The 26,227-nt window shown below is 39.7% G+C and overlaps 1 protein-coding gene across 3 annotated transcripts in view; it reads left to right on the top strand.

Moving 5' to 3' along the window:
• The window catches only part of CYRIB (CYFIP related Rac1 interactor B), a 147,040-nt gene that overhangs the window by 61,829 nt on the left and 58,984 nt on the right, over positions 1–26,227 (top strand). For 2 of the 3 annotated variants that reach the window (XM_057735624.1, XM_057735619.1), the window contains exon 1: positions 1,070–1,306. The exons of the other annotated variant lie outside the window; for it this stretch is intronic. The gene's annotated coding sequence lies outside the window, so the exon portion shown is untranslated. Of the gene's footprint in view, positions 1–1,069; positions 1,307–26,227 lie in introns of those variants that run through there. 3 annotated transcript variants of the gene reach the window in all.

The raw sequence follows: 26,227 nt of genomic DNA, 5'->3' as shown, positions 1-26,227 counted from the left end.
GTGCAAATTTGTGTGCATATATGCATTTTCCTGGAGAGAAAAGCGTGTACTTTTATGGGATTTTCAGTAGGGCTCTTGACCCTAAAATGTTTAGAACCATCTACCTCCATAGTAACGATCGGCTCTGCAGTCAAATTGAAAATATCCCTGGGAGAGGTGACGTTGTGATCACTTACACTTTAGTGTGAAAAAATCTGAGAGTTTCATAACAGGATTAGGATGAGCTAGCTAGATGGGATGTTCTGGTTTTGTAGATAAAAAGGGAGCATTTATGTTCAGAGTGAAAGGGGAGTTAGGGAGAAATGAAGAAGCTGTGCCCTCTGTCACATCCAACTTCTCTGTCCATCAGATATCTTTGCCCAGAGCAGACCCCAGAACAAAGTCTCATTTATCTGACAGTGCTATGCGTAGCACCGTGCAAGTCTCAAGTGGCACCTGATTTCTGTTCTCAGACAGATTATTTAACACCTCCCAAGGGCGTCTCCACGATACCATCGCAGGCGCTAACGGTGTACCTCGCGGCTCTGGGGAGCCTGCCAAGCGCATCTGCCGTGTCTGGGAGTGTGAGGCTCAGTACCTGGCGGAGGGGGAAAGGTGGGCCCACCAGCCCAGCTATTCCACGGTTGGGGGAGTGATGGGAGGTGGCGACTTTGATGGGATCAGCACAGAGTCCTGATCCGTGAGCCTCGAGTTCCAGTTTCTGCCATTTCTGAGCTCGCTGACCTGAGGCAGGTCACTGTCACCTCTGAACCTCAGTTTTCTGTATGTAAGATGAGACGGCTGCAAGACCCCGACCCACCCAGATGCCATCTCCGCGCGAAAGTGCTGCCTCTTTAAGGAGGGCGGGATGGGGCGCGGAGAAGGCGGCCGCGCCCGCTTGCTCTCCTCGCGGAGCCTTCCGGACCACCTGTCTCCGGCCTCGCCCCGCCCCCTTGGGGCGGGGCGGGGGAGGAGGGGGCGGGGAAGGAAGGCTGAGGATTTACCTTGCGGGGCGGGCGCGCGACGCATGCGCACGGCTGGACAGGTCCGCGGCGCCCTCACTTCCTGGCATTCCCCCCTCCCCCTTCTCGCCGTTACCCTGTACATCCGGGTCACTTGCCCTCCCCGCTCCGAGCCGCCGCCGCCGCCGCTGCCTGGCTCGTCGCGGCTCCGCCACAGGGGCAGGTGCGGAGGGGCTCCCGGTCCGGCCGCCGCCGCTGCCCCGCTCCGGGCCCGGGGCTCCCCCTAGCGCCGCTGAGGAGCCGCCGCCGCGGCTCGAGGAGGGCGGAGGAGCTGGACTGAGAGAGTCCGGAGGTTCGCGCGGAGGGTGAGGGAGTTATTTTTACCCGGTTGCCCTGTTCCCTCACACCCCTCGCGCTCCTGCCCCGCGACCCCATCTTGGCGGAGAGGCGGGCGCGGCGGGGCCGGCGCCGGCGCGGGGCTTCCTCTTCCCCCGGCGCGGGGCCCCCCCCGGCGCTGCGGCCGCCTTTCTGCGGGCGCCCCCGGCCCCTTCCTCCGCGACCCGGGCCCCGCCGGCGCTCATTCATTCGGGTCTGCCTTTCTTCCGCCCCTTCCTTCCACCCGCACCTCTGCGCGCGCGCGCCGGGCGCCCCCTCCTGCCCCCAAGCCTGCCGCCGCCCGCGACCTCCGGCTCCCCGGGCTCTCCCCCTCCCGCGTCGGCATGCGCCCCCCGCCCGCAGCGCCCACCTCCCCGTCCTCCTGGCGGCCGCCTTCCCTCTTTCCCTCTCCCGCGGTGCGGGTCCCTCGGTCCCCATCCCCTTCTCCCTCGGACTCCGCCACGCCTCGCCCGGACACCCGGGCCTCCTGGTCGCCCGCTGAAGTTGGTCCCCCACCCCCACCCCGACCCCTTCCACCTGCACGGCCAGACCGTCCAACTTAGGTACTGCGTGGACCTCTTAACTCCTAGCATGTGAAGTCCAGATTCTCAATCCCAGGGTGTGGTCTCAGTGTGTTTCCAAAACACACATTTCTACTATAATTACCCCAATCCGTGACTGTCAGACTGTAGTGGCAGTGGCTGTGTGTGTGTGTGTGTAGGATCCTCGTGGCTATTCTGGGTCATACCAAAGAGTTTCTTTTTCTCTCTCTTTTCCTGGAGGAGTATCTATGATGGATTAATTTGCTCTGAATGTAAAATTTGGCAGAAGAATGTTACTCTTTGGACTCCCCCACATTCCTCCTCGCGCGGTTCCATGGCCGATTTGCAACATGACCTGTTAATACTGTTTGTTGGTGAGACTTTTTTCTCATCTGTCAGCATTAGTTACTGAGTTATCCCCCGGTGTGCGGAATACTGATGAAATGCTGAAATTGTTGCAGTACCACAAAATGCCATTCTGGATAAGACAAAGATTTGGGGCATTTGTTTACACTTTTTTCCCCCGTCCTGTAAATTTATTGTTTGCCATCTTTTTACTCCTATATGTTTAATGTGGAGAATGTATATTGATTGTGTGTTCCTATAGTCTTGCCGTTTGGAAGACTGGCATTCCAGAGGAGTGTTTTGTGTGGCTAAAGGAATTTCAGTCACTTGGGTGTTCAGGGACTTACTGCAAATCATTTTAGACTAATGTACCTCAAGAAAAATACACTGATCCTTTAGTTCTTTAATTACGCTTAATAATAGAAACAGAAGCTTTGTGTCTGGAACAACTTGATAATTGGGGCTTATTTGATAGCCTGCTTGTAAAGTGTTGCAGTTAACTAAAACTGCCTGATTCAGCAGTCATAAAATGAAATGACAGCATTTTTTTTTTCTTGTGACATTCATAGTCCATAATAATGAACTCCAAGGAAGGTACTTAGACCTGAAGTACAGCTACCTGCGTATCACTATGATACAATTGCTGTCAACATTAATAGCATTTTTCTAACAGCCCTTTCTTCTGGGGAGCTAGGTGCTAAAAAAAAGTGGTTGGCTGTTTGTCCCCTTTCAGGTTTTGGATAACCACTTTAAGCACTAAGATTACTTAACTCAGTCAAGATTGCATTTTTTTGGCAGAGCAATTTTGCTAGGTAATATATTTTTTAAATTCCTTAAAACTTTAGCAGTTATGTAACTACTTGAGAGGAAACTCTTGTTTTATAAAATGTAGGATATATAGTATGAACTCGATTATTTGATAATTGCATCAAAGCTAGATTTTTTTCTCTTAAGAAAATGATTGCTCAAAGGGAGGCATGATTAGCAAATTGATCCTAGTCATCTCAGCAAAAATACAATTTCAGATGCTGAGTAAAACTAAGTGAATGTAGTTTATTTCTGAGAGATTACAGGTGACGTTTAACATCAAATTCAAGATTTATTTCTCTGAACTTTCCCTCCAAAGTGGGTAAAAAATTATGTTTAGTGTCACTCGTGAGATTATTTGACTCATATTTGAAGTCGTCGTTTACCTTTACTTAGTAAGTAATTGATTGAGCAGTAGAGAGGGATGCTTATTTCATTTAATCCTAGTCTCTTTGGGGAAAATATTGTAGTGTCACTTATATGAGGTTACTTAACTCATTAAGTGTTTGTGCACTCAACTGTTAAAGCCTATAATTTGCTCTTTAACTGTTTAAGGAAAACAAAATTATAAAATTTCAAAGTATTTAATTATATTGTTAGTGGCATGCCCACTGTTACTTTTGGTCTCTCCTCTTCTGTTGCTTAACCATAGTTTAGCACCATGCCTGCCTGGTACACAGCAGATATGCAATAAACGTTTTGACTAATTGAATGAATGGCAGGGTTGGAAGAGTTTGACTATAACATCATTTTGTAATTACGTGGCAAAAGTTTTGGAGAAAGACTGTTGATTGCTCTCAGCTGCAGTTTTCTCAAGTAACTTTTACATTTTGAGGATTGCTATGTTTGATTATTTCAAACTGCTTTGAAATCTTTGGGGAGAAAGTACAATAGACATATCAGTTTGTGTTATGCTTTAGTTCTCTGAATGGCTTTGTTCACTTAGAATGGATATTTGATATGTGGATCTTGTCAGCGTTCATGAGGAATGGCCAATTTAGATAATTTCTTGTGTATTTCAAGTTTCTAAAGTCAGGGTAAAAACTCTTGAGTGTGTGAGCTCATCCTTATGATCAGGTCACTAAATTGGGTTAATTTTTCAGGGAGTATTTTTTCATATTGTAGAAATGTAAGGGCTAATCCAGCAATGTGGCAGTGGTTACTTAGTATTTCAGCGGTAGCGATGATAAGGAGGTTAGTAGTAACTAACACTTACCTGGTATGTACTGCGAGGCCCTGTTGTAAGACATTTAATCTTTACAACACCCTAATACTAATAGGTGTTAGTATTTCCATCTAACAGAGTAGAAACTAAGGTTAAATAACTAAAGTGACACAGCCACTAAGTGGTAGAACTGGATCTTGGCTCTTAACATATTATTGACCAGAGATGTATTAATACTTTTTTTGTTACCTGGACATATTGACTGGAGACGCATCAGTATTACTTACATAACAAATCGCTGGCCACAGGTCTTAGTTTCTGCAAAAATCCCCCAGTCAATAATGAATTAATTATTATGCTTTAATAGTGAACACCTCTGTGCTAAGTTCTCTGTATACATTGTTTTATGACAATCCTGCAAGGTGTAGGTTAATTCCTAGTTAATTCTTAATTAACATTAGGAAAGTAAGTCTCAAAATGCTTAGGTAACTTGTCCAAGTGCGCGCACAAGTAGGCTGAGGAAGGCTGGCATTTAAACGAGAAGTCTCTATGACTTGTAGTCTTAACTAAAATTCTGTTTCAGAGTACCTGTATTTTATGTCATATATTTAGAAGGCATACTTAAAACAGCAAATCTCCACAAACTTTTTTACCTGCCACACAGGATGGGTAATGTTCACTATTCTCTGCTCTCTGTGAGCATATACAGGATTATAATTTCCTGCTCCCTGGCTGTGGCTTCACCCCTTTCCCACTCATGCAAGTATATTGGAATGGAAATGAGTGACATTTGTAAAACTTTTAAACAAGGAAATCATTCTTAGAATTTGGATTCTTTAACTGTACGTGTTTTTTGTGACATGTCCCACATCCTGATTGTGGTACCATGGGTGAGAATGGCAGTTTTCAAAGACACTGGGTGATTTTGTTTAAATAGAAGACCTAATGCAAAAATATATTTTTGTAGCTATGTAATTTATTTTGAAAAAGTGATGTTCTGTAGCATTGTGAAGCTTTCAATCCTGCACAGTTACTTTCTGCCATGCAAGTAACCTCTACTTGATGTATTCTAGTTGGTGCATTATGTCTGGTCTATATTAAGTCTAAACTCTACAGACACTTTTCACGGTGTCTGTATACACTATGCCTAAAATCCTTCTCCCAGTCATAAATTGGCATGTTCTCACATAATCCAAATTACACCAAATACTAAGATGAAACAATTTCAGAAAACACTGTGGAAAAAAAAATTATGACATATTCCCAGATATTATTTGGGATTATTTCTTCCATTTCTCTGTTAGTCTTGAAGTAGACTTTTGTAGTTTGTTGACTTGCTTTTTTTTTTTTTTTTTTTTTTTTTTTTTGGCCTCACCGCAGGGCTTGTGAGATCCAGGGATCGAACCTGGGCCCTCGGCAGTGAAAGCACAGAGTTCTAACCACTGGACTACCAGGGAATTCTTGTGCTCTTATTGATAGAGCCCACTTGGAAAATTTCAGTATGTGTGGACAAAACATTGCATTTAAGCCGATTTGCTCTTGTCCGATAGTGTTAATATTCTCAGATTATCTATAAGATAGGAATAATACTAACTTTTCTACATGCCTTACAGCAGCCTTGTGAAATTTTTGTATAATTTCAATGCAATGTAATAGTGAAGGAAGAATGTAATTTTATTGAAGTAATGCATTTCTAAGTCGAATGATCGTTAAAAATTTTTTTTTGGTTTTAATCATGTTTCTTTCACACCTGGCACAATACTTGGTATATGATTACCATTAATTACTCAAATAGTTATTGAGCACATAAACTGGATTATATAACAGTGGATAAAATGTTAGTGGTCCTTTTTTACAGTAGAAGAAAAGATAGAGAAAATTAGTATGAATTTAGCAGGTGCCTCATCTTATTTTATGAGTCAGGGTAAACACCCATGTTTTAATGCCATCTAAACTAATACCTGAAGAGTGGACCATTAATCATGCAAAAGGGAGCATGCATGGGCATAGGAAGAGAGAGAGGCCAAAGCCTGGAGGTAAGAGAAGTCCTGTACATCTTAGAAACAGTTACTGGATCTGTATGGCAGTAATACAGGTTATAAAGCAGGTGTGGGAAAGAGGTAGACAGTAGGTGAGCTGTGAGGCTGGCTGGCAGAGTCATGTTAACAAGTTGAGGTGAGTTTGGACTGGAGGCCAGGGGAAACCGTGGTAGGACTTAAGAGGGGGCGAGAGTGAAATCCTCACTTCTCTTTTCAAAAGATTGTTCTTACAGCTTTTGGAGAATGGATTGAAGGTAAAGTAAGATTGAATACAGGTGAGCAAGTTAAGAGGCTGTTGCTAAAATCCGGGAAAGAATTGATAGTCAACAGTACTGGAGTATTGACAGTAGAGGGATGACGGTACATCTGCAGGCTTTGATGATGTACTGGATGTGGGCTCCATTGAGCCCATAACTTTGTGTCCAGTAGTAAGAGTAGCAGATAAGTTTCCACAGGGGCTCACTACCACTTTTTCATGTAAAGCTGAGATGTTGTGGGTCTAAGGCAATCCAGATGTATTCTCAAATATGCATTTTCAGTTGACTTTCCATACTGTTAGTCATTGAGTGTGAGTTGACCTGCCCCAAAGTAGGAATATCAAACTGGAACTTATGAGGCCTCCATGAGCCAGGCATTCAGTTTCCACAAGAGCCCATTAGCAAGCTAATAGCTGCTTAGCAAAAGGAGTGTACCTGATAGCTGTGTCAGGGAGGCAAAAGAATCCAAAACGCCCAGGGGCACCTCCAGGTGGTACCTTTGTCAGAGGCTCCAGATGAGTAAAATCATGAGTCACAGAGACTTGTAACTATAAGTGGTTGTTAGGGTTGTGGAAACTCAAAGGTACTAGCACTTTTCTACACGCAGCCCTTCCTGATTGGGAGAATCCCCTCTGGGACTTACAGGATGGGGAAGTGCAACATATACCACATAAATTCCTCCTATGCGTTAGGATGGATGTAGAGGCAACAACAAGAGGACGTAGAATTGGCCCGGAGAGCCCCAACCGTAAGTCACTTCATTTCCCTTCCCTACTGTAAATCCTGCCCAAACCCTATAACCTGAATCTGGATGTCCCTCCTGCTGTTGGACCAGATAGGAGAGTGACAACCTGGATGTCTGTATCCAAGAGAGCCATAAAACTTTTGAGTCCCCCTCTAAAGTTTCCTGGACAGCTTCTGAGGGGTATGTATGGCCTTCAGTCCCTTTTGGGGGTCAGGGAGACCTCAGCCCTATCCCTTATTATTTTTCTCTGTAAAGCAGAGGAGTTTGGGAGTAGTAGTAAAGAGGGTTAGAGAAGGGGGCATGAGGGAGAGAGCAACTCTGTACCAGTAATCAAGGTTTTTTATTCACTATTGGTCATTCCCTTGTAATTCAGCCAAAGAAAGTGCTAATACTTTTGGTCCATCTAAAGCTCTATATTATAGTCAGCAAGGTCATCATTACTTACACAGTCTGTTTTAGCTTTGGGGACTCTTTGGCTCAGCAGTCACAGCCTATCACCTGAGACACAGGGCCTGTTGCCCATCATCAAGACACATCCCTTCTTCTGCCAGCCCAGGGGAGAGTGAGTAATAACCAAGTCACCATTTCAGTGCCTGATTTTGATCGCACTTCTCACTGCTCAGTTTCTAAACATGAATTCAACTCCTTTCATTAACAGGACAGTGGGGATCCTTATTCCCACCTTACCTCCACCCACCACTAGGATCACTTTCTGATTCCAGTGTGTCTTCTCTTTTTCCAGAATTCTGCCTTCAGGGGCCTTTATCCTCTCTGTCCTAGAAAGTCGAGGCTCTTGTCAGTTTCCCATTCTTGTTGCCAGAACTCTCCAGAACCATGACAGTGTGACATCTTATCCTGCTTGCAAGCTAAGAAGTTTTCCTGCCATATTTTCATGGATGTATGAGACTCCTGTGTAAGAGGTGGACAGTTTATCACTCTCAGTAATAGCAGTAGCTGGAGTGCCAGCATTTGTAATGGTTTCCTGATCCTCAGGCACCCATAGTGGTCCATGTTATTGGAGAGAAGCCCTGTGTTTGGGGAACCCAAATCTTTTGTAGTGAGCAGTAAGCATGTCTGTCCTTTGCTCTAGAGGGAACTACTGTCCTTATCTTTCAAGGCCGTTTGCTCCACAGATGTTCTTGAAAATATAGTCCAAAGCAAAAGGCATTTGGTACCTCTACTTAAAACACATTAAAAAGTTAGACCTGCAGAGAATTGTTTCCCAACATATGTAAATTATACTTCAATAAATCTGATGTTAAAAAGGTAGCTGGCATGTAGTAAGAACGCAATACGTATTATTATTGGTGTTCATTTCCTTGATCTGTCTTTGAGGGCAAACCTCTATGCAATGACTTTGGTAGAATTTTGGAATTACTAACTAATAACATTTACTCAGTAATCTATATATATATTTTTTAACATGTTCGGACACCTTTTGATTTGAAAAAAAATTGTACGTGGTCTTTTAAGAATTTCAGGAACATTAAAGTGAAATATGAGAAAACCACGTTGAGTTGCAAGAAATGGGATTACTTTGCTTTTGTTTACATCAAACTACATTGCTTTACTTAAAATTCTGGCAAATTCTAAGAAAACAATGTTAATTAAGCACAGTGTTTTTAAGTGAGGCTTCTTTTTCTTTAGATCTCAAGACAGTATAGATTTAGGGGAGTGAGAGGCTAGCATAGTTGAGTAGAGGGAGGTTTAAGTCTGCAGTTTTTCGTGTTTGTTTTGTTTTTAAGGGGTAGGTCTTCATTTTGTCAACTTGCATTTTCTAAATCCTCCTTTCCAGTTATTTTCTGTAAGTAAGCATTCTGGAAGTATTTTTTTGAAAGCTGACTTTACTTGCTGAAGATTGTTATATTTGAATTTCTTTTTATTTATTTTTTTTATTTTTATTTTTTATTTTTTAATTTTTTTTTTATTTTTTGGGGGGTACACCAGGTTCAGTCATCTGTTTTTATACACATATCTCCGTATTCCCTCCCTTCCTTGACTCCCCCCCCCTCAAGTCCCCCCCACCCTCCCTGCCCCAGTCCTCTAAGGCATCTTCCATCCTCGAGTTGGACTCCCTTTGTTATACAACAACTTCCCACTGACTATTGAATTTCTTTTGATTTAAATATTTAATGTGTTCTGATACTAAGTAAATATATTTACCAGGTTGTTTTTAAAAGTACAGAGAGGTCAGCTGCTTTTATTCCATTCATTTGGCTTAAAGTGTACATGAATTTAGACTTGGAAATGTAAAATCTTCTAGTTATGGTGGTGCTAGTTCTGAGTTGCTAGTGGGTAAAAAGGAGGATGATGCCTTAAATGAAAGGCTGAAGCATTTTGGAAATAGTCTCTGATAAGAGGGTCTTCCTATATTAAAATGTGAGTGTAGTTAAACTAAAGCTTTTCCTTTTTATTTATAGAACAGTATGTTGAAGCAATGGTCAAAGTATGCGGCCTGGGGTTGGCAGCCTCTGAAATGGGTGTGCCTGAGTCCCATTAGAGTGTGTGTCGTGGCGACAGCTGGCCAGGATCCTGTCTTTGGCATGTGTCGCTGACCCTTCTTACTAGTCTGTTAGCATATTTAATGTGTGTTGGTTAAGAACTTCATTTTAGCTGACTTTCAGTGTTCTTCTTTATAAGTAACTGTAAAAAATAGTGTATCTTGTTTTATTAAAATCAAATTTAACTTTTTAAACCATTCTCAATTTGCCTAGTTTGGGTAGGTGGATGGCTTATACATGTATACAATATTTTAAAATATTTAAGCATTTTGAAATTCTTCCTCATTGAGGTATACAAGCAGAACCTTTTGTGAAGTCCTTTTGCTGCGTCTGGTCTCTCAGACCCCTTCTAGGATCTTATTTGGGCCTCGCAAGTGAGAGATGAAAGAACAGTTTTTTAAAAAGTGTAACTGGTTTATGGTATTACAGGAAACTGCCCTCAAGTCATAAAGTAGGGTTAAACAGGTGCTCTAAGACGATTTATCCCAGGCACTTTTTTCCCCTTGTAGCAAGGTCACATCGCACATCAGGGCTTCTTAACTAATTCACTGTGCGTAAACTTTATATACAGTCTTTTCCCTCAAATTCTGTAAAATGGCAACTGTAAGTAAGCTTTTCATGAGTTAGTTGAGGATACTGGAAAAAGACTGCTGAGAACTCTTCATTACTTGAATAGTAGTGAATAGGTTTAAATTTTAATATGTTCTGGTAGTTCATAAATATATTTACCCAAGTTATTTAAAAAAATACAGAGAGGTTGGCTTCATTCATTACATTTTTTGGGTTAAAGCATACATGAATTTACCTTCAGTCCCCGCCTCTTTAGGTATGACCTTGGTGGATTTCTGTCCAAAGAGTTCTGGAGCAGGCTTTGGATAATTTGGCTTTCTTTTTTGGTCTTTTGTATAGGAATATACAAATCCATATACCCATATGTGTATGTTTGTTTTTGTTTTGTATTTTTAAAATATTTATTTATTTATTAGCTGTATTGGGTCTTTGTTGCTGCGTGCAGGCTTTCTCTAGTTGCGACGAGTGGGCTACTCCTCACTGCGGTGCGTCGGCTTCTCTTGTTGCGGAGCTTGGGCTCTAGGTGTGCGGGCTTTAGTAGTTGCGGCATGTGGGCTCAGTAGTTGTGACAGGTCACGGGCTCTAGAGTGCAGGCTCAGTAGTTGTGGCACACAGGCTTAGTTGCTCTGCAGCATGTGGGATTTTCCTGGACCAGGGCTCAAACCCGTGTCCCCTGCATTGGCAGGCGGATTCTTAACCACTGTGCCACCAGGGAAGTCCCATGTTTGTTTTTGTATAACTTTATTCCTGTTATAATCCTGTATAGCCAGATTACATAATTAATATGGAAGAAGCAGGTGACCTTTTTTTTTTCATCTTAATAAAGATGTGGGGCTAATAGCTAATCTGGTCAAATAGATGTACTCCCATGACTCTGAAGTAGTCTACAAAAAAGTAGAAAGTAAAAATCACCTGTAGTCCTGATAGTGGAGGTGTTATGTGTGCTATTATGATATGCTATTTTAATGTATATCTTCTTTTAACATAGTTTTGTTATATCACTGATTTTTTAACTTTGGCATCTAGAAAAAACTAGTAATTCCTTCATAACCATGTGCTAACTTTCTTCCTGCTGTTGTTTTAAAAAAATTTTTCACCGAAGTATACGTATCATAAAATTCACCCATCTTAAATGTACAGTTTGATGATGATTTTTAGGAAATTTACTGAATTTGAAAATTTACTGAATTTACTGGACCATAGTCCAGTTTTGAAACATTACCATCAACCCATTAAGTTCCGTGTTTCCTTTTTTTTTATAAGTTTATTTATTTTATTGGCTGTGTTGGGTCTTTTTTGCTGTGCGTGGGCTTTCTTTAGTTGCGGTGAGTGGGGACTACGCTTCGTTGTGGTGCGCGGACTCCTCATTGCCATGGCTTCTCTTATTGCAGAGCATGGGCTCTAGGCACATGGGCTTCAGTAGTTGCAGCACATGGGCTCGACAGTTGTGGCTCATGGGCTCTAAAGCGCAGGCTCAATAGTTGTGGCGCACAGGCTTAGTTGCTCTGCAGCATGTCGGGTCTTCCTGGAGCAGGGATCGACCCTGTGTGCCCTGCATTGTGAGGCGGATTCTTAACCACTGTGCCACCTAGGAAGCCCCTCCCTGTTTCCTATTATACTTCATCTCTACCCAGCCCCAGGTAACCACTTACAGTAGTTGCCCCTTATCCATGGTTTCAACCTGGGTCTGAAAATATTCAATTAAAATTTCTAGAAATAAACAATTCGTAAGTTTTAAACTGTGTGCTGTTCTGAGTAGCATGATGGAATCTTGTGCCTGTTTCCTTCCATCCTGCCTGGGATGTCAGTCATCTCTTTGTCCAGCAGGTCCTGCTCCTTAGTCACTTAGTAGCCATCTAGGTAATCAGATTGACTGACTCAGTATCTCAGTGCTTCTGTTCAAGTTACCCTTCTTTAACTTAATAATGGCCCTGACTGCAAGAGGGATGATGTGTGATGATGCTAGCAGTTCGGATATGCCAAAGGGAAGCTGCTAAGTGCTTCCTTTAAGTGAAAAGGTGAAAGTTCTTGACTTAATAAGGAAAGAAAAAATGTCGTATTCTGAGGTTGCTAAGATTTAAGGTAAGAGCAAGTCTGTTTGTGAAATTGTGAAGAAGGAAAAAGAAATTTGTGCTTGTTTTGCTGTCACACCTCAAACTGCTAAGTTATGGCCACAGTGTGTAAGTGCTTAGTTAAGATGGAAAAAGTGTTAAATTTGTACAGTAAGATATTGTGAGAGAGACCATGTTCATGTAGCTTTATTAAAGTATCTTGTTATGATTGTTTTATTAATTGTTGTTAGTCTCTTACTGTGCCTAATTTGTAAATTAAACTTTATCATAGGTATGCATGTATAGGAAAAAACATGGTATATATAGGAATTAAAAATCTGTGTATAACTTTACAGTCTGCCTTCTGTTTCTGCAGTTCTGCATTCTTGGGTTCAACCAGCCCCATCGTGTAGTACTTACTGTATTGCATATTTATTGGAAAAAAAAAAAATCCACGTGTAAGTGGACCCGAGCAGTTCAAACCCATGTTATTCAAGGGTCAACTGTATACTAGTAATTTGTTCCTTTTTATTGCTGACTAGTACTCCGTTATATAGATGTACTACGTTTTGTTTATCCATTTACTGTGGATGTTTGGAGTGTTTCTACTTTTTGGCTATTGTGAATAATACTGCTGTGAACATTTGTGTGGCCATATGCTTTCACATCTTTGGGGTAGATGCCTAGGAATGGAATTGCTGAGTCGTGGTAAATTTATGTTTAATTTTTTTTAAAACTGCTCTTGTCCAGACTACCATATGAGGATTTCAGTTTCTCCAAATCCTCCCAACACTTGTCATTGTCTTTTTGGATTATAACAATTTTAGTTGGTGTGAAATGATATGTTACTGTGGTTTGAATTTACATTTCCTTAATGACTAATGATGTTGAACATCTTTTAAAGCCATTTTTATACCTTTTTTGGTGAGGTGTTTGTCAGATCGTTTGCCCATTTTTTATTGGGTTGTGTATTACTGACTTGTAAGAGTTCTTTTATATAGTCTGGATCCAAGTTCCTTATTAGATACATGATTTGCAGATATTCTCTCCCAGTCAGTGGCTTGTCTTTTTATTTTCTTAATGGTCTCTTTTGAGTTGCAAGAGTTTTGAATTCTGATGGAGTCCAGGTTATCTTTTTAGGGTCGTGTTTTGGTGCTGTGTCCAAAAAATCTTTGCCCAGCTCAGGTTCATGAGATTCACTCCTGTGTTTTCTTCTAAAAGTTTTATATTTTAGGGCTTACATTTAGGTCTTTGATCTATTTTTAATTAACTTTTGTATATCGTGTGAGGTAAATTTCTAAGTTCATCTTTTTTGTGTATCAGTATCCAGTTATTTCAGCACCATTTGTTGAAAAGACTATCCTTTCTCCCATTGAGTTGCCTTGGTATTTTTGTTGATAATCAATTGACCATAGATATGTGGGTTTATTTCTGGACTCTCATTTCTGTTTCATTGGTCTACGTGTCTGTCATTCTACCAGTACCATATAGTTTGATTACTGTAGCTTTTCGTACCATATTGTAATAATGAAGATAGCATTCTTTTCTTGTAAAAGTATATACCCATATTTATAAAAATTGAAACAATATAAAAAATTAAAAGAAGAAAGCAAAAATCACTGAGTAGTCGCTGTTTTGGTGAACGTGTTTCCAGACATGTCCCCACATATATGCATGTTGTGTGAGGGCGCACATACCCTTCACAATCGTACAGGAAGGCACGTCAGTACTTGCCCACGCTCCTTGTTCTTGTGTACTTTTTGAGTGAATGCATCTATTGTCAACTTTGAGAGAGAACTGATTATTTTTCTTCGGGCACTTTTTGTAATTCTGTGAGTCTTTACTGACATAAACTTCTGAGAAGAGTGAAGATTCTTTGGACTGAGAACTATGAGTGCTGTTTTCTTGGTAGCATGTTAAATGGAATTTGTTTCTCACTTCATCTCTGAAAGATGGTTTTAAAACAAAATTTTAAATGTGTGCTCTGTGAATAGGTGACAAATTACATGTGAAACTTTAACATTAATCCCCAAATAGTTTTTTTTAAGATATATTTTGTTATTTATTTATTTATTTATTTGGCTGCGTTGGGTCTTCGTTGCTACACACAGGCTTTCTCTAATTGTGGCGAGTTGGGGCTACTCTTTGTTGTGGTACGTGGGCTTCTTATTGCAGTGGCTTCTCTTATTGCAGAGCACGGGCTCTAGGTGCACGGGCTTCTGTAGTTGCAGCTCGTGGACTCAGTAGTTGTGGCCACAGGCGGCACAGGAAAACGACCCTGGGTGGGCTAGTGTCCTTCGGGACAAGGGATACATGTTTCCCACGGACCTGATGAGGGCCACTGGTGAGAGAAAGCCCATGGGAGCAGAGTGGTATGGGGTGGAGGGGGCAGATGGGTGGGTAATAGATGGGTGGGTAATAAAGGGCTGGATTCCCAGAGAAGATACATTGTTCTCCATCAGGGGAATTGCAGTGAGAGATCTCCAAGGGCTGGAGTGGGTGAGAGCTTCCCAGAACACTGAAAGCAGTTCCAGACAAGATGGGCTTTCTGCACTGGCCCCACCCAGGGTTACTGAGGTGGAAGGGAGAGGGGTAAAGCACAGTCCTCTAACACTGCCTCCACTAGCCTACACAGCTGGCACAGGGCAGAAGCTGTGACCGTGAATGAAGAATTGGGCCTATCAATTTGTAAACTCAGCTAGGTTTTATAACTTGAAAATAACCAAAGTCATAGGCTTACCTAAATCATTAACTATCGCCAAAGAATAACTTTAAAGGGTAGCAGTGAACAAAAAGTTGCTTTATGGTTACATCCCACAGGTTCTGCTTGTTCAGGGTAATGATTACTATTGTTTTTCCAATAAAAAAATATCAATGAAAACAAATTTTTACAAGGAGAATGTGCCCATTGAGGCATTTTGTTGTGGATAAAATGATACCAACTTTGGGACCAGGCAGATCTGTGCTTGAGTCAAATCAGCCCCTTATTAGCACTGACATGAGGTAAGTAAACCAGTTTTGGAGGTTAATTTTCCTCATTTACTTTTTATTAAAAGGGTAACATCACCTGCTTTCCATGGTCTATAGCAAAATGCATGGTACACAGCAGGTATTCACAAATGTTAATAGCCCTCTTTCCTCTTTAAAGCAGATGTTTCCTGTAGTTTTAAATGTTCTTACTCCCCTTAACATATGTTTTACTTCCTCTAAATCTATTTCTTTAAAATACCAGATGGATTAGGGGATTTATATGACTACAGGATACTACTATCAAGGATGTAAGAAGTGTTAGCTTTTGGTATAGCTAAAAATTTACTTTTGGTTTGAGTTGTGAAAGGTTTTCAGAAACAGTGAAAAGTAGTTTTACTTATGTGTTGGTTTTTAGTGAAGGGAGCATATAAAATAGGGGTCTAAAGAAAAGGTAGACCCAGGTGGAGAATACTGTTCTTGGAGCAATTTGGTTCATATAAAGCAAAAAGAAGGCATCTTACCCCAGAGAGAACACTGTAAAAATGAGTATCATTCTTGTGTTCTTATTTTCTCAAAATATGCCTCCATGTTTTCTTTTTCTGGAAAGCTTTTTTAGTTTTTTATTTGATGTAGTTTTAAATGATCTTGGTATTTTGTCATCTCTTTCTGGATGTTCTCATACTTTTTTTTTTTTTTTAATTTTATTTATTCATTATTTTTTGGGGGGGGTACACCAAGTTCAATCATCTGTTTTTATACCCATATCCCCGTATTCCCTCCCTCCCTTGACTCCCCCCACACCCTCCCTCGAGTCCCCCCCCACCCTCCCCGCCCCAGTCCTCTAAGGCATCTTCCATCCTCGAGTTGGACTCCCTTTGTTATACAACAACTTCCCACTGACTATCTATTTTACAGTTGGTAGTATATATATGTCTGTGCTACTCTCTCGCTTCATCTCAGCTTCCCCTTCACCCCCCGCCCCCTCCCATACCTTGAGTTCTCTGGTCGATTCTCTGTATCTGCATCCTTGTTCTTGTCACTGAGTTCATCAGTACCATTTTTAGATTCCGTATATGTGAGTTAGCATACAATATTTGTTTTTCTCTTTCTGACTTACTTCACTCTGTATGACAGATTGTAGTTCTATCCACCTCATTACATATAGCTCCATCTCATCCCTTTTCTCATACTTTTTCTAATGTTCAAATTTTATACTTTAAAACTTAAAGCGTTAGTTTTAGCCATACAGGCACCTCTTAGATGTCTCAAAAAGCTGGTTTATGTCATCTTTAATTTCATAGTATCTTTATACTCTGTACTTCAGAGTTACATTTGTAACATAGTTAAGTTTTGCTTATTTGTAGGAATGGCTTTAAATTAGGAAGGAAATTACAGTTAGCTTTGTATTTGAGTCCAGAACGTTATTTATATTTCATTCAAGCATCTTTGGTTGCAACTTGCAGAAGACAGGGTAATTTGGATGGAAAAGGCATTTATTGGGAGGCTGGCAAGCAGCTCACAAAATTGGTTAGAGACTAGGAATCAAGGCTCAAAACACTGAGCAGTAACCAAAGGAGGGTGGGCATCAGGAAAACAGTCTAGGTTATAGTCTGGTTAGGGCGCTGGTCTCTTGTTGCTGCCACTGTGAATGGTTTCTCAAGTATCCCTGGTCTTTGGATCATTTTCTTATGGGGGTCAGGGGGGTGGAGGTGTCATTATTTGTGGGCTGACCTTCCATAATCTCCACACTTGTGCTCCATTGACCCCCCGTGTTTTCATTTGGAGGCCTGGCACATTTAATTAACATGGCCAAAATGGAACTCCTGCTTTTTTGGGTAACCTCATACCTGCTCCTTCCCATCCAGGCAGGTTGTCTTAGAAGTTGTTGCATAATTTGGATCTGTCTGTTTTATGTCTCCTTATAAGTAGATTCAAGCTAAACATATTTGACTGGTATTTTACATAGGACAATATTGAGGATGTCCCATTGTATCACATCAGGAGGCATAAAAGGCCTGTCACATTCCTAAGTTCGATACTAAGTTTGATCCCCCATTTGAGGTGGTGCCTGCCAGATCTTTTTGTTGTAAAGGCACATTTTAAAAGTTAGATTTATTTTTTTTTATTTTTTATTTTATTTTTAAAATTTATTTATTTTATTGGCTGCGTTGGGTCTTCATTGCTGCACACGGGCTTTCTCTAGTTGCGGCGAGTGGGGGCTACTCTTCATTGTGGTGCGTGGGCTTCTCACTGCGCTGGCCTTTCTGGTTGCAAAGCACGGGCTCTAGGCGCATGGGCTTCAGTAGTTGCGGCACATGGGCTCAGTAGTTGTGGCTCACGGGCTCTAGAGCACAGGCTCAATAGTTGTGGTTCAGGGGCCTAGTTGCTCCACAGCATATGATATCTTCCTGGGGCAGGGCTCGAACCCACCTCCCCTGCATTGGCAGGTGGATTCTTACCCACTGTGCCACCTAGGAAGTCCCAAAAGTTAGATTTATTTTAAAATTATGTGATTTGTTTTAAAATCATGTCTTGTTTATTTTTTTCATTCTGAAATATATAGGTAAAAATTACTGATGATCTGAAAGTATTCGTAACAGCAGTTGAAGTATTGCAGTGATACATTCATTTGGTTTGTGGATGTTAATCTTTTTTTTTTCTGTTTTTATTGGGGTGTAGTTGTTTTACAGTGTTGTGTTTGGTTTTGGATGTTAATCTGTTAAATCATTTAAACTAAGGTGTTTAAGTTTGCAAAATACAGATAGCACAATACTAGTTTTTTCTCTACATAGGTTGGAGAAGTTTTAATTTATTGATTTGCCTTCTAGTCTTGTGTTTTTACTAATGTTTGAGACTAACATTCAGATACACTATTTTGAGCATGTAGCACAAAATGGTATGTGTATATACTGACAGTAATTTCAGGAGGTGACAGTCCCTTCTTACTACATAATAGGCAGCACGAGGTAATATACAGATGTATGCCAAAATATGGAAATACTGATTATTTTCCATTTGTATATCTCTGCAAAATCTCTTAAAGTTAGGAAAAAGTTCTATTAAAGAATTATCAGCTCTTTTGAGAAATTAACCTATATGATGTGATGCTTTTGTAGTTGTGTGTGTTGATGTTTTGTATCTGTTGAACTCATTAGATATCATGTGTTTGCTTTCATTCTTAAGAGAAAAGCCTATGAGATATTTAAGGTCGTTGTTTTAAAGGAGGAGAAGATAGACACAGAAAAAATCAGTTTTATCCCAAGATGTGTAGCATGTTTGGACAGTGTTTTAAAGATAAAGTTTTAACACACACAGACACTCTCTCTCTCTCCCCCCCCCCTTTGGTCATTAAAGAATAATTTTTAGAGTAGTACATTTTTTTTCAATTCTTTATTACAGTTTTATAGAGGAGTAATTGACATACATCACTGCATAAGTTTAAGGCATACAGTATGATGGTTTGATTTCCATATATTATGAATCGATTACCACGATAAGTACGTCCTTTTTTTTTTTTTTGATTTTTTTTATTTATTTATTATTTTTTTGGGGGGGGTACACCAAGTTCAATCATCTAGTACATGTCCTTTTGAAAGTGTTTCCCCCTTAGTTGGTGTGTAAGTTGAGGCTTGAGTAGTCAATATCTGGAATTAACTAAACTCTCCAATATGTAGAAAGAAAAGAAAGAAATAGATTAAGGTTTAAACATGCATAGCAAATGGGATAGTAATTGTTGAAAAAATTGCCATGGTTTTTGTTATTTAGTGGGACTGAAAAATCTTATCTGTTGTTCTGTGGAATTCTTGACATTGCCTCAGTTCCAGTTTAACAAAGCTTTTTCTTAAGAACTTAAGCATTAATCTGTTATGTGCTCCTTGTTAGCAGTCAGATGGATATAGCATTTAAAATGCCTCTTTTAGGAAGAGAGAATATTTTTCTTTTCTAGATTAATGGATATGCTCATTGCTCATAAAATGCTAAAAAAAGTTTTAATTTAAAGCATATGAAAAATGTTTTTGGAAGTTGTTAGCAGCGGTGGTGTTTTTAAACATACAAGGCAGATTCAAAGGTCGTCACTTCTCTAGCTTTCTCTGACATTGTCCTCTAGGCATAATTCAATTACTCCTTCATCTGTTTTCCCAAAGCATTTTATCCACGGAACTCTGGTGTAGCATTGTACTTAATTACACTGTAATGCAGTATTTTGTTTACGTGTCTTCTCATAGACTGTAAGCTTCTGGAGGGCAGGTCTTATATTACTCACCATTTTATATTTTGCCTTGCATGTGACATCTGGTGTTGAAAGTCTTCTACTTATCTTTGTTGAATTGCCATTAGGAAACAGTTTAGCACATTTTTTAAAAAGATTATGTGTCAAAGCATTTTTTAATAGTTTTGAAAAATTACTGTTTGATGGCTACTCAAACAGTTGTACAGTAATATTACATATCAGACATACAGTATCTCTTCAGAGTGGTTATCTATGCTTGTTGCAACTGAATTATTTTGTTAGCCTGGAAAAACCATTATCTATAAAACCATGGTGCACACTTTAGAGTATTTTATTTAAAGTCTTTTTATTAATTTAAATTTAAATAAAATAACACATTTGTCTAAATTTTATCAGTAACTCATTACTTTTTTATTGATCTCTCCTTATCCCTCATTTTCCCAAACAAATCCTTTTAGTGGAATGGCCAATTTTATGGGGCCGTGACTCTAAACAAGTCACATTTATTCTGGTATCCTCCAGTCATTTATCATGTTGTTTGCTGAATTCATTCATCTACTCATCCAGCATGCACATATTGGAGACTATAGTGTGTCAGGCACTGTGCTTAGTGCAGGGGATACTCTTAAGATTGAATAGGCTTTCAGTCCTGGAAAAAGAGCCAGATATTTTGATGAGGGCAGTGATGTGTCATGGGGTCCGTGAAAAGATTCTTAAGTATCTTGCACCTTCTCACACTAAATTTTCTCTAAATTTCTATTATAATTGTAGTCTGTGTATGGACGGTGATCTAGTGCAGACAGAATTGTTAAGGACTTGTTACTTTTTACGAATGCGAGTATCATTACCACAGGAAGTCATTGACCTCTTTCAGGATAAAGATTGGCTTAAGCAAATAACCCAATCCAAAAATGGACAGAAGACCTAAATAGACATTTCTCCAAAGAAGACATGCAGATGGCTAACAAACACATGCAAAGATGCTCAACATGACTAATCATTAGAGAAATGCAAGTCAAAGCCACAATGAGGTATCACCTCACACCAGCCAGAATGGCCATCATCAAAACATCTAGAAGCAATAAATGCTGGAGGGGGTATGGAGAAAAGGGAACCCTCCTGCACTGTTGGTGGGAATGTAAATTGGTACAGCCACTATGGAAAACAGTATGGAGGTCCTTAAAAAACTAAAAATAGAACTACCATATGACCCAGCAATCCTAATACTGGACGTATACCCTGAGAAAACCATAATCCAAAAGGAAACATGCACCACAATGTTCATTGCAGGACTATTTACAATAGCCAGAACATGGAAGCAACCTAAATGTCCATCAACAGATGAATGGATAAAGAAGATGTGGCACATATATACAGTGGAATATTACTCAGCCATAAAAAGGAATGAAATTTAGTTATTTGTAGTGAGGTAAATGGACGTAAAGTCCGTCATACAGAGGGAAGTAAGCCAGGAAGAGAAAAACAAATACTGTATGCTAACTCATATATATGGAATCTAAAACAAATGGTACTGATGAACCCAGTGACAGGGCAAGAATAAAGATGCAGATGTAGAGAACGGACTTGAGGACACGGGGTGGGGTGTGAAGGGGAAACTGGGACCAAGTGAGAGAGTAGCACTGACATATATACACTACCAACTGTAAAATAGATGGCTAGTGGGAAGCTGCTGCATAACATGGAGATCAACTCGATGATTGGTGATGACTTAGAGGGGTGGGATAGGGAGGGTGAGAAGGAGCCACGGGAGGGAGGGGATGTGGGGATATATGTTTAAATACAACTGATTCACTTTGTTATACAGCAGAAACTGGCACAACAGTGTAAAGCAATTATACTGCAATAAAGAGCTTGGGGGAAAAAAGAGAGGAGATAATCAACAGGGCCTTACTCTACAGCAAGGGAGGTGTACAAGAACTTCTACAATAACTTAGATTTAAAAAGACACTGACATGGAATACATATATGTATATGTATAACTGAACAAGATTCTGTACACCTAGCAAAGACAACACTGTAAATCAGGTTTATTCCAATAAAAATTAACATTAAATTAAAAAAAAAAGAATGGCTTATTTCTTGGTATCTCAGGGATGGCTGGAGACACAAAGATTTTAGTACTGCTTGTTGAATTGACAAACAGAAACTCTATAACCCTCTGGTGCTGTTTAAACTCTTTGGGCTTTGAAAACTGCAAGAGTGGTAGTAACAGCACCTATGCAGAGGGAGTGCTGTTGGCCTAATGTGATAGGTTGAAACCTGGGGAAAGAGCCAGACAGCAGAATAAGCGCCCTCGTACTTTATTTCTGAGTCTCTCAATCTTATGAATAGATATTACCTTCCTTTCTACAGATGAAGAAGTTGAAGCTTTGGGAGACTTCAGATTCTTACTTAAAGTTTAATAAAAGCTAATGTTTTCTTTCTATCAAATTACATGTGGATCCATATTTTTGTCAGGGAGATGATTAAATATTTGTTTTGCTCATAGAACTCTTTGGAATTAGAGTGTGAGAACCCAGGCGCAGAACTTCTCTCTGAAGCTCATAGGCCAAATACCATCAGGTCTGTAACACTGGCTTGGTGGGTGTTGTGCTGCAGTAGCCCAGACTAAATGGTGCACTGGCATATGGTATTTGTGAGCAACACAAATTACCTTTTAAAACAACCAGATTTTGCAAATTACATCTTAATTTTTAATGTTCTATTAAGGGTTAAGAAATTTTAAGTGCAGGATGGTGTACATTTGATTTTATTAGTGGTTCCTAGTTTTATTTTGCATAGATTGTTTTTTTTCATTCTAGTATGTGGAATAAGGCTTTTAAAAAAAAGTTGCATAGATGACTCAAAATATAGCCATCTGTATTTTGAAATTTGTGATGCTGCAGTTCAGTCCCAGAAGTTTGAGAACATGTTGCACTTAAATATATACTTTTGTAGAGCATTATCTCAATATTTGGCACTTTGGGGATATTGCTGCTAAACACTTGCCTATGTTGTATATTTCCAGCAGTGGGAAGAATGGCTAGAGCAAATTAAGAAGTGGACCTAGCCTTGGGACTTTGGGTCTTCCAGGCATGGACTTGTCTCTGTTTCTGTTACTGTGAAGTGTAATTTTCGGAGGTACTCTGTGAACTGCCACAGTTGTAGAAAGGGACATGAGTGGATGGACTTTGTGTTCTTTGCTTCCAAAAGAGACCATTTTCCTTTTGTTAATGTAGGTTAGACCTATTGATATTTATGTATTTTTAGATAGGTTAAATCTGTAATATATACTGTAATTAAAAGTGAAAAATGACATTTTTTTTTTCCCCTCGTTGTGTAGCTTACAGTATGGAGTATCATTTTTATGACTTGGCCAAATCATCATACTTCTTTCTAAGTCTGGATCAACTTCCAGCATTTCATCCATTGCCTTCTCAATGTCATGAAACATATTCATGATTTCCTTTAATAAGAATTTTTTTGCTGGTGTCACTTCCTCTGGGACATCTTCATCCTTCTCATCATAACCACTTTTCTCACTTATGTTGATAAGTTTGCCTCCACCAAGTTCTTCTGACTGCATATTTAGTCTCCCTAATGGCAGCAGTGTCAACAAGCTTGCAGTCAGCTATTTCTTCTATAACTCCACTTAGGTTCCATTAGAATTTGACTTCCTGCCCTATCACTTTTGTTTCTTTACTGTAGTTTTATCTTTGTTGGCAAGTTCTCTTATTTGGCTGTCCATTTTTGTAAAATGTCACATGGGTTTGTCACTGGGAGACAAGGAGGAAACACAACTTTGCAGTGTGTGCACTACCTGAGTAGCAGGTGTTCAGTGACCAATCATTGACCATCTTTGAGAGACGTGTTGTGATTGTTCACTAATAATGATGTAAAAGATAGGAGAAAATTATAAAACTCGAAATATAAAGCATTCTGTATTTTCAGTATCTTCCTTTCTCATTACGTTTTAAAGAGACAACCAGATGTTTCAGAAAAAATATATTTATGGATATGATTTATACAACAACATCAACTTACATTTATAGGCTATTTATGTGTCAGGGACTATTTGAAGTGCTAAGCACATATTCATTTATTCCTCACAATAACCCAGTGAAGTAGGTATTACTGTTTGTTATCCACTCTACAGATGGACAAACAAAGGCAGAAAGAGATTAACTTGTCCAGAGCTAAGCCTGACAGTCTAGCTCCAGAATTCATGCTTTATATGTTGCACTTTGTAAACCAGCACTAGTTCATAAACTCACCAATTTGCAGTGAATTGGGATTTATATATTGTAGGTCTTTTAAAAACTTTTTTTTAAGTATTCTGGGGTTTTTTTCCCTAGTATATTAGTATTCTAGGTTTTTTCCCTTTGGACCACGATGGATGGAAAATTTAAAAACGAAACAGCTGTCCTTTACCACAGAGAGCTTGAAAAATCTCAGTAGGCTATGCAGGAAATCCTATTCAGTATGTAGAAGTGACCTGTTTTCAAAGAATGTGTCTTGGTCTTCATAAAAGGATTAGCTAATGAATGTGCATATATATCTATCTACCTATCTATCTCAATCATGAATTTTGCTGAATTGAACAACTTCTGATTCTGAGTATTCTGATGGAAAAAATAGGGCTTTTACTGTAAACACCTTAGAAAGAGGCAAGGCTTCTCTTAAAAACTTATGCTATTTTGAAAGTGGAGCAGATTCCCGAAAGGCAAGGTACTAAATTGTACCATTTCCCTGTGTGCTTTGCGTGTAGATTTATCAGTTTCTTTAAAACAGTGGTAGGAGAAAACATGCATGTTTCCTTTCACCATAAGCATGACAGGCAGATTAAGAATGCAGTGAATCATTTTACCTGAACTATTCTGTAAGGTGCTTCAACATTTCATATATGAAAGATAGGTAAGTTCGTATTTGAGAGATATGTAAGTTTTATAAGTCATTAATAAGCATGAAGTGAAAGTCCATGAACTTACCACTGATTAAGATCTAGGAAGCTACTTTGTTCCTTCCCTATACAATCTCCCTGCCTCCCCCAAGAGGAGAATACTCTCCTGAATTTTGTGTTTATCACTTTTATAGATTAAAAAAATCACAAATGTCTGTCTCTGAATAATATGTATTTTAGTTCTGCAGTTTTTTGAGCTATGTAAAAGTCATTATGCAGTCTTCTTGAGACTGACAGTGGATTCATCATTGCTTCTGAAGTTCATCCTTATCCTCCTAGGTGGCTGTAGCTCCTTCAGCCTGGCTCTACACATTTTCTTTTCTTTTTGTTTTTTAAAGACTTTTAGTGAGGTGATACTTTTTTTGAGACTATACAGTTACCTAGATTTTTTAAAATTAATTAATTTATTTATTGGCTGTGCTGGGTCTTCGTTGCTGCACACGGGTTTTCTCTAGTTGCTGAGAGCGGGGGCTACTCTTCATTGTGGTGCGCAGGCTCCTCATTGTAGTGGCTTCTCTTGTTGTGAAGCACGGGCCCTAGGCGCGTGGGCTTCAATAGTTGTGGCACGTGGGCTCAGTAGTTGTAGCTCACGGGCTCTAGAGCACAGGCTCAGTAGTTGTGGTGCACAAGCTTAGTTGCTCCGTGGCATGTGGAATCTTCCCAGGGCAGGGCTCGAACCCGTGTCCCCTGCATTGGCAGGAGGATTCTTTACCACTGCGCCACCTAGGAAGTCCTACATATTTTCATTGTGTGAAAAAGCTACAGTTTATTCATACCCTGATCAGTGAACATTTAGGTGGCAAATAATGCTGCTGTGAGCATGCTTGTACCCCCCCTCACACACACACACTTGTTACATTGTAGGTCAGGCCCTGCTCACTTTAACAAGATAATGCCAAATGTTTCCTAAAGTGATTGTTAATTTATAATCCCACATATTGGGTATGTAAGAGTGTCTGTTGGGTATCTAAGAGTACCTATTGATACACATTTTTGCCAACACTTAATATTGTTAGAGTTCTTAATTTTTACTGATCTGATGGGTGTAAAATGATATTTCATAAGGTTTTAGCTGATAAATGTCAAGGCTGAGGATTTGCCTTTTATGTTCCTTTTTATTGAAATGACTCTTTGTGACCGTGGGCCATTTTTCCATCGATTTCTTTATCTTTTTCTTACTGAGTTTATCAGTTCTTTGTATACTAGATACTAATCCTTTCTCTGTTATATATGTTGTGAATATCTTTGTAGCTTAGTAGTTTGTATATTCAGTTTCTTTAAAGTGTCGTGATAAACAGAGGTTTTTGATACTAATATAATCAAAGTTATCAGTCTTTTTGTTTGTGGTGAATGCTTTTTATATTTTATTTAAATTAAGCACCCCTTCCCTACCTTGGGATCATAAAGAACCAGTCCTGTATTTTCTTCTAAAAGTTTGAGTTTTGCCTTTCAAATTAAAGTCTTTAATCCCATGAGAATTGATCTGTGTATGGTTATAGGATGGGGTTGTATTTTATTTTCTATATGAATAATCAGTTACTCCAGCTCCATTTATGCCACAGTCTCTTTTCCCCAGTGATCTGCAGTGCAGTCCCTTAATATTTACTTCCTTCTTCATAAAAGTCTGCATTTGTTCCTCGACTGTGCATTCTGCTTTTGGACTGTGTGCTGTCTTTCCTTTGCCAGTTTGTCTTTATGTTAAATACCATTCTGTCTTAATTATTGTTT

The sequence above is a fragment of the Hippopotamus amphibius genome, chromosome 5 (genome assembly GCF_030028045.1).
Source record: "Hippopotamus amphibius kiboko isolate mHipAmp2 chromosome 5, mHipAmp2.hap2, whole genome shotgun sequence".
Lineage (NCBI taxonomy): Eukaryota > Metazoa > Chordata > Mammalia > Artiodactyla > Hippopotamidae > Hippopotamus > Hippopotamus amphibius.
Note: the sequence above shows the minus strand (reverse complement) of the source record. Positions and strands in the feature narration are given on the sequence as shown.